The sequence below is a fragment of the Lactuca saligna genome, chromosome 8 (assembly GCF_052625555.1).
Source record: "Lactuca saligna cultivar CGN05327 chromosome 8, ASM5262555v1, whole genome shotgun sequence".
NCBI lineage: Eukaryota > Viridiplantae > Streptophyta > Magnoliopsida > Asterales > Asteraceae > Lactuca > Lactuca saligna.
In genome coordinates this window covers 205,699,677-205,709,469 of record NC_136424.1, presented here as the reverse complement: position 1 = coordinate 205,709,469, position 9,793 = coordinate 205,699,677, and the positions used below count along the sequence as shown (strand labels likewise).

Below are 9,793 nucleotides of genomic sequence, written 5' to 3'. Positions count from 1 at the left end.
GATGTTAGTGGAGCGTGTGTGGTTTACTGGCACACTAATTGGTTCTAAGCGAAGGTGGCGAAGGGTGATTCATTGTTTATCATAGTTCGATGGAGCGTGTGTGGTTTACCGGCACATCGAATAGGTGATCGTAACAATGAAGGCACCATGTAAATTTGCATGGTAATTCACACCCGCTTTGTGATCCTCGGCATCCCAGTCACAAACAAGAGGGGCATATCGAGATTTAAACATGCCATTGAATAGTTCAATGAATCTCATCCGAACCTAGGAATTCTCAAAAACACTTAGGACCAAAAGTTTAAGTTTTGTGATGGAGAATTAGTGAATCGTCATTCACTTACCTTCAATTTATTTGCATGTTGGATTACGGCATCCCTTTTCTAGTATGTAAATGTTATTGTTGGATCCTAGCCCTAATTTTTCTTATTGGGTGATAATTAGGGATTCTTGTTCTAATCTATCTTTGTCCTTTCTATAGATGTCAAACGCAAACAACGCTGCTGCTAGTTCTTTCACGTTGATGAGCCTTTGCCAAAAGGTCACCTTCGATGGGACGAACTTTGGTGAATGGATAAGATACATTCGCACTATTGCTCACTATGAGGATAAAGAGTATGTCCTCGACGAGAAGCTCGAGAAAATCAACCCCGAAATTGCTACTCCCGCTGAAATCACCGCCTTTGAAACCCATGAGCGAGATGCGACGAAAGTACATTGCATCATGATCGCCACCATGAACTCCGAGTTCCAAAAGTCCTACGAGGACATGTATCCATACGAGATGCATCAAGACTTGTTGGAGAGGTACCACCAAAACGCGAGACAAGAGCGTTACGAGATCTTCACCAACATGATTTCCGCTAAGATGGGTCATGGAGAATCTCTTACCGTGCACTTGCAAAAGATGCAAAGGTATGCCGACCGCCTTCGCAAGTTAAACGTTGACTTCGGCGAAGACTTGGCGATCGACATGGTGCTTCACTCTTTGCCTCCGATGTATAATCAATTTAGGATGACCTACCACATGAACAAAGAGGAGGTCACTCTAAGTAAGCTCCAAGGTCTCTTGAGGGTTGCTGAGAGCAATTTCAAGGACAAGTCTGTTGCACCAACTCCCAATCCGTCTGCTGCTCCTGTCTTGGCAATTGGTCAAGGGAAGGGAAAGAAGAGGAAAGCTTCTTCAAATAACTATCGAAAGGTGAAAGCCCGAGATGGTTCCTCTTCTAGTGGGACCAAAGTTGATCCCTCTAAGCCCTGCTCTAACCCGAAGGAGGCAGAGTGCCACCACTACCACAAGATAGGACATTGGAAGCGAAGCTGCCCGGACTACCTGCAAGCCATCAAGGAAGGAAAGATCAAGCCATCTTTCGCAGGTATATATGCAATAAAATCTAACGATTCTAATCATGCTATTTCTTGGGTTCTTGACACCGGTTGTGGTTATCACATTTGTTCTAATGTGCAGGGACTAAAAGGAAGTAGGGATGTGGAGCAAGGAAGGATCAATCTAATCATGGGGAACAGAAGATCGTCGCCTGTGACCAAGATTGGAGTGTATTCTTTGGTGCTTAAGAATAGTTTAGTTTTAGATTTGAACAATTGTTGCTATTCGCCAGAAATGGCTAGAAACATCATTTTTCATTTCATGGTTTATATAGACAAGGTTTTAGATTTTCTTTTAATAATGAGAATGGTTCTATTTTGGCTTATCTAAATGGTGTCTTTTATTTTGAAGCTATACCATGTAATGGAATATATGAAACTGTTATGATTGTTGATAACTTAGGAAATGATGTTTTGAATATTGATTCTTCCACTAGTATGGATAAAGCATCCTTGTGGCATTGTCGTCTTGGACATGTCAACAAGAAACGCATAGCCCAACTCCAAAAGGATGGAGTGTTGGAGTCATTCGACCTTAGGGAAGATGACACATGCGAATCTTGTTTACTTGGAAAGATGACTAAGTCACCCTTCACGAGTACTTGTGAAAGGGGTGAGGGACTATTAGACCTAATACATACCGATGTATGTGGACCTTTTAGATCAACCACGAAGGATGGGAACCGCTTCTATGTGACCTTTACCGATGATTATAGTAGATATGGGTATATCTATTTAATCAAGCAAAAGTCAGAAACCTTTGAAAAGTTCAAAGAGTTCAAGAATGAAGTAGAGAATCAATTGGGCAGGAAAATCAAGATGCTTCGATCCGATCGAGGAGGAGAGTACCTAAGTCTTGAATTCCACGATTATCTCAAGGAGTGTGGAATAGTTTCGCAATTGACGCCTCCTAGGACACCGCAATTGAATGGTGTGGCAGAAAGGCGTAATCGAACCTTATTGGATATGGTTCGCTCTATGATGAGTCGTGCTTCACTACCTATCTTCTTTTGGGGGTACGCCTTAGAGACTGCCGCCCATATCCTTAACCGAGTCCCTACCAAGAAGGTTGCCAAAACACCTCACGAGATGTGGACGGGGAAAGTTCCCTCGTTGGCACACATCAAGGTTTGGGGTTGCAAGGCTTTCGTAAGACGAGATACTCACGACAAGCTTGAACCTCGAAGTGAGCGATGTATTTTCATCGGCTACCCGCAAACTTCCTTTGGATATCTCTTCTATAGACCGAAAGATAATGTTATCTTTGTTGCGAGGAGAGGAGTTTTCCGAGAGCGAGAACTCATAAGCCAAGGAGACAGTGGGAGGCAAATCGAACTTGAAGAGATTCAAGAATCGATAGATGAAGGAACCTCTACCGCTGGCGTTCAATCCGAGGAGGAAACTCCGGTTGAACCGATTGACGAATCCTTACCTCTTAGACGTTCCGATAGATTTAGAGTTCAACCCCAGTTTTATGGTTTTCATATTACTACCGAAGGGGACACGTATATTAGTGATGGTACACTAGTAAATCTTGATGAACCTAATAGCTATAAGGAAGCCATGGCAGGCCCGGAGTCTGCGAAATGGAAAGAGGTGATGGATAGCGAGATCCAATCCATGTACGATAACCAAGTTTGGAATTTGGTTGATTACGTGCCCGAACGTAAGACCGTAGGGTGCAAGTGGATCTTCAAGAAGAAGACCGACGTGGATGGGAACGTACACACATACAAAGCGCGATTGGTTGCGAAGGGCTTTACTCAAACTCCCGGAGTTGACTATGATGAGACCTTCTCACCAGTTGCGAAGATTAAATCTATTAGAGTGATGCTAGCAATTGCCGCATTTCATGATTATGAGATTTGGCAAATGGATGTCAAGACCGCTTTCCTTAACGGAAAGTTGGCTGAGGATGTTTACATGGCTCAACCAGAGGGGTTTGTGGATCCGAAGCATCCGAATAGAGTGTGTAAGCTTGAGAAGTCCATTTATGGACTTAAGCAAGCGTCTCGCAGATGGAATCTTTGCTTCAATGAGAAAGTCAAAGAGTTTGGATTTGTACGAAGCGAAGACGAATCTTGTGTATATGTCAAAGCCAGTGGGAGTGTAGTAAGCTTCCTCGTTCTATATGTCGATGACATATTACTCATAGGAAACGACATCCCGACTCTGCAGGAGGTTAAGTCCTGGCTCGGGAAGTGCTTCGCTATGAAGGACCTCGGAGAGGCTTCTTACATTTTGGGAATAAGGATAGTAAGAGAAAGAAGTAAGAGACTAATTGGACTTAGTCAGAATACTTACTTGGAGAAGGTACTAAAATGTTTTAGTATGGAAAACTCGAAGAAGGGAGAACTACCGATACAAGGAAATGCCAAGTTGAGTAAGACTCAAAGTCCGAGTACCGAAGCCGAGATAGCAGAAATGAGCCGAGTACCATACGCTTCCGCAGTTGGCTCAATCATGTACGCTATGACTTGTACTCGCCCTGATGTAGCCTTCGCTTTGAGCATGGTTAGCAGATATCAAGGGAATCCTGGCAAGGCACATTGGATTGCGGTGAAGAACATCCTTAAGTACCTTCGGAGAACGAAAGAATGGTTCTTAGTCCTTGGAGGGAGTGATGACTTGAAGGTGCGAGGGTATAGTGACGCCAGCTTTCAAACCGACAGGGACAACTATCGTTCGCAGTCGGGCTGGGTCTTTACCCTAAATGGAGGAGCAGTGACATGGAAAAGTTCCAAGCAGGAAACCGTAGCTGATTCAACGTGCGAATCAGAGTACATCGCAGCAAGCGAAGCATCGAAGGAGGCAATATGGCTGAAGAACTTCATCGGTGATCTTGGAGTTGTACCGGCCATAAAGGAGCCCATGGAGATTTTCTGTGATAACGAAGGTGCGGTTGCCTTGACCAAGGAACCAAGGAATCATGGTAGATCTCGACATATCGACAGAAAATATCACTTCATTAGACATCGTGTAGAAGAAGGACAACTCGTAGTGAAGAGGATATCATCAGAAGATAACCCAGCAGATCCGCTTACGAAGGGACTGAGTAGGGTTAAGCACTTACAGCATGCTAGGAGTATTGGGCTGAAGGATGATATTAGCATAGATTAGATTGTATTAGAAACGTTTAATAGATAAATGTAATTAACATTTTATGATTAAATAAAGAAGTTTTATTTATGAGTAAAGTTACTATCACATGTTAGTTGTTTAACTATTGTTTCACTTTGCATGTTTTGACTTCCAGAATAATTGAGTTTATTAGGAATAATCGAATTATTCAAATGGTCCACAATCGTTCATATGTTGGGAGTAGATATGAATGAAGATTGTCGTGAATTGGTGTGTAAAGTGTCTAAATGGTGTTAGACATAGCAAGAGTTGCTGTAACGTTCATGAGTGCTTACGAACTGGTTTTGAGCATTGGAATAAACCCGCGCTTGCTGGAATCACCTTATGGAATACGATATAAAAGGTGATCGCAAGACGATAATATCATATGGTCTTAAAACCTAGATATATGGTTTATTATTTGTTAATTGATTGTGCATTGATAATGCGAAAACGCATCAGTAACTTGATGTTATAAAACGCATTGTTGTGTATAGTTGGTTAATGAATAAGTAAATTCATATAAGTCGAAGTTTATCTGTAAATTTTATCCTAAGAGGGTAGAAGAGATATCTTGGCCACTCGATGATTTGATTTGACTTATGTGCCGGGCCCGGTCAGAACTGAATTGATGTGTTCGATTAAGTTCTATGTCAAATAAATCGAAGATCGAGAAATCTAAATGCTAGACTAACCATTCCATAGGATTGTCAGCATGATATCTAACAGAGGACTGTACGATCCCTTATCTAAAGGACAAGATTGATTAGATCAGAGTTGACAGCGTCTTTGAGAGCTACGATTGCAAACCGTATTATACTTGTATAGTTACTAGACTTATCCAAGTGGGAGACTGTTGGAATAGTGTCTAAGGCTATAACTATATTCGGTGGTGCATGGTCCTTTTGGGTTGCCTTCACCATAGCAACTTGAAGGATGATTTGTTAAGAGAGAGTAAATATTATAAGGAATAATATTTAGCTATTTGATTAATATAAGTCATAAATTAATTGGTATTGATTTGGTGACTTAAAGAGATTAATTAAATAAGAGGGTATAAGCTGTCAATTGTTTGATAGTTAGACTTTAGACTATAAATCCATTAGGATGGACTTTGGACGGTTTCTAAGAGCTTTAGGATAGCTCAAAATAGTCCATAAGGATATCTATGGAATGGATTTGGATAGCCTTAAGTGAAGATTATCCAATTAGGGTTTAGGGTGAAACCCTTAAGGAGTCTAAAGGTATAAATAGGCCCTTGGGGTGTGGAATTCGTGGACAACCTTTCAGAACCTAAAGCAAGGAACCTCTGGCCGAATTCCATCCCCTCTCCTCTCTCCTAAATCATCTTGCTTGCTATTGGTGTTTGTAAGCCATTAGAGGAGTGACAATTGTGACTCTAGAAGCTCCAAGACAAGAAGATCAACAAGGAACTCAAAGGTATGATTCTAGATCTGTTTTAATGTTGTTGTTTAACCTAATTAGCCATTAGAAGTCTTGGATTCAAAAGCATGTTTGATAGAAAGCCTAGATCCAAGCAATAGGGTTTTGCATGCGCACATAGGAAAGTTCTTATGGCTAAAACCCAACAGTTTGTTGGGTATATTCTTGATAATACAAACTCTTAAAGAATATTCTTGCATAATACTTTATTTTGTAAGAATATTATTTGTTGTATTCTGATAAAATTGTAGTTAATTATTTGTATGTTTAATGTGCAGGTTTTACAAGTGTATCACTACAAATTACTTGGCAATGAATTTCTGGTGGAAAAGGCTTCAATAATGGATTGAAGACATGATGGGAAAGGGTTGAAGAATGAATTAAAGAATGATCACACTTATTTTTTTAAGAATGTTGTTATTTTTTAGGAATTATACTTGTTTATTCTTTTAGAATGTTTGTTATTATTCAATGAATCACAATCATACAATGTAATTTTTTGATATATTATTAGTTCAAGAATCGATTTTGTTTATTCTTTTAGAATGTATTTACTAGTTTATGTTTGACATTCTGCCATTCTGACAGAATAAAATCGAAAAATGCATTTACTAGTTTATGGTTGACATTCTATCATTCTGACAGAATAAAATCGGATTTTTAAATTTGAATTAATTTAAAATACTCTGATTTTTAAAAAATAAAGGAATTAATCATCCCTAAAAATCCGAAATTTTCCCTTTTTAATATAGGTTAATTGACTAAAATGCCCTTATTCTGAAATTTGTGTGATTATATGGTACATGCTATCCTATTCTACTACCATAGACCCTCAAATCATGACATTTGATTATATTACATCCGATGGTCCAGATCTGTGCATTCTGGCACACAATACTTAGTAAAAACAAAATATCTAACCCTCTATATATATATATATATATATATATATATATATATATATATATATATATATATATATATATATATATATATATATATTTCAAGAAGAATATATATTCAAAAAATTCAAAATTGAAGATTTGTCAAAAATTTCAAAATTGAAGATTTGTCGAAAATTTCAAAATGAATGTATTCTAAATTTTTTAAATTGAAGATTTGAGGATCGTTAATATTGAAAACGTTACTCACATCAGGTTTCCTAATTCGCATTACCCCCAACATAATCTGAACCGCTATGGTTTATTCTTTTCTTTGTTCTCTCATGAGGTCACTATTGCCTCTCTGTTCTTCCACCTTGACTCCGCCACATCACCCCTCATCCGTATCGATGACATCAGTTTCCTTCCGTCTTCAACAACATTTGTCGGAGATCTTCTCACGAAACAACCGCATATTCACATGGGTGTTTTCTGCGTTTTTTATTTTGTTCTTCATCTCGACGGTACAATAGTTTAGAACCCTATGGTCGAGTGTAAAGCTAAGCCCTAAACATGTTTGATATTTCTGATTTTTGATACATTCAGATTTCTTATTCTTAAACATTTATACTGTCTTATTCTTAATTTTAGATTTCTGATGAATACTAAATTTCCTACACATTTACAGCAACTTCGAGTAGATTACACTATGTCACCTTTTTTTTACAACGTCAATGTTATTAATGTGAGTATTTTTCTGTACCTAGACCATTTTACCCCTACATAGCGTTCATTGTGTGTTGCTTTGGTGCCTTGAATTGTAAATTTCATATAAACTTCATATTTCTAGTTAGTATGCTTCTGGTTATTGTTTGATGTTGAGATTACTGTTGAGAGTGTGTTCCTATATGTTGACCATTTTACCCTTGGATTTTCTGGTGTGCTACTATATTGGTTCCTCTGTCTTAAGACTACTTCCAAATTTCATACATTTGTATGTTCTGGTGCTTTCCGCTCTCTTGGTTGATGGCGGTTGAGTCTTTTTGGCTTTTCTGACCATTTTACCCTTGTTGGGTTTTAGTTTCTTTGTTAGAGTTTGTGGTTTGTTTGCTCTTGTTTTCTAGGTTTCTTCTATTGGTTGCTATGTACTTTGTTTTCTAGGTTTCTAGGTTTTTATTATTGGTTGTTCAAAAAAGAAAATTATGTGTTAAATTTGATTGAAATACAATATGTGTCTCAACATGAAAAACTGGAAAAAAAAAAAAAAAAAAACTAAACCATTTACTGAATAATATATATGTTGAAGGGCCCTATTATATATTTGGCCTCGCACCTCAAATTATCTTGGACTGGCCATGATTTTTGGTTTTATTTGTTTATTTTTTGTAAATCTAATTATACATTCTATTGGTGTGATTAATGCATTGTGTGTGTATTCTGATTCTATTTGGTTCTATTTGTTTATTGTTTTATTTGTTTCTTTTGCTCGAATTCAATTTTGATTATATATTTTGAAGCTAGTATGTTACTTTTATAAAAGGGCATTATTTTAATGTTTTAATATATGTATGAATAGCGACTTGTCTTTTATACAGATCCACTGGAACTGATGGTTCATACATGATTGATTATTACTAGAAGAAAACACAAGAAATGAGTATGTCATCACCTCACAAGATCATCAATGTTATATTTTTTTGTACTATTTTTGTTTTTTTTTTTCCGTTTGGGACATCAACTTATTTAGGTAATGGAAAAAACCACTAAGAAAACAGTTCAAACCAAATCTGCAACTAGAATTCCCGATACACCATTGCATTCCCTGAAGTTGGCAACAACAATACATACTTACTATATAGTTTGCAGTAATTTTAATTTATCTTATATATTAAAATATAATTTTACATACATGTCTTAAATCTTTATATTTGGCAAATACAAAAGCCACCAGAAAAGCTGTGAGTCTAAGATTTCCACTATCAATCCTGAGATACCAACAGTTTCACCAAAAAATCCCTTCACCAGGTCATTGTTCTTTTACATGCTGAATATACATTTCTGTCTTTTTTTTTTTTTTTTTTTTTTTTTTTTTTCTAATTTTAATATTACATATCATTGTAGCCAATCAAGTGTAGTCTATCATATTTGGATAAAAGGAACATCGTTACTCGTGGTACTGTTCACGTATCATCAGAAAGACAATTCATTCATGGAATTCCTTTACAAGATGATTGCTATAAAGTGTCCATTGGTGAATTGGTAAAAAATATTCATGTAACCCCATGACACTGCAGAATTGAAAACCATTGAGCAGGCATATAATAGTTTTGTTCCATAGCCAAAACAACTTGTGAAAGCCGATTCAAAGGTTTGTTTATGTTAACTTCTATGTCCATTGCACTTTTTTCCTTCATAAACTACTCTACTAAGTTTTTAATGTACTCATTTTTTTGTTTTAATGTTGTTGGTATAGGTACTAAATATGATATCACCTCAAGATCATGAATTTCAAAACTCAAAGAAACGGAAACGAACTTATATATCATGTGATACCCTTTTCAAGAAGACAAGGAGCAGTACCAACAAGATGAATACCTAGTTATGTCTAGTTTTGGTTTATGATGTTTTAGCTTTATTTACAATATTTTAATACTTGCATTAGTACAATTGTTTTTTGGTATTTTAATTGCGAATTGAATGTATGGATTTGGATTTTAATTATTAATAATATTGAATTCTGAATTTTGATATTGTTTCATACTGTCGGGTTTTGGTTATTTTAATTTATATTCTTTTGAGGTGTCTACAATATAGAAAAAGTAATAATAAAAATTAAATTATTGTGGCTTTAATATAAATTTGGTCATGTTTTATAGTTTTTCAATATCTCTAAAATTATACAATGGTAACTTTACATCATTTTTTGATATGTGGCTAAACAGTTAACAATAGCCATGATCTAA

General features: G+C 36.7%; 1 long non-coding RNA gene across 2 annotated transcripts; it reads left to right on the top strand.

Moving 5' to 3' along the window:
* Positions 1–7,120: 7,120 nt before the first annotated feature.
* On the top strand, positions 7,121–9,588 carry LOC145011818 (uncharacterized). Of its 2 annotated transcripts, XR_013664281.1 has the most exons (5): positions 7,121–7,575; positions 8,426–8,487; positions 8,775–8,855; positions 8,952–9,198; positions 9,304–9,588. It is a non-coding gene; the product is annotated as an uncharacterized LOC145011818 (long non-coding RNA). The 2 variants fall into 2 exon arrangements; XR_013664282.1 differs by having other exon boundaries at positions 7,121–7,354; positions 8,426–8,855.
* The last annotated feature ends 205 nt before the right edge of the window (positions 9,589–9,793 follow it).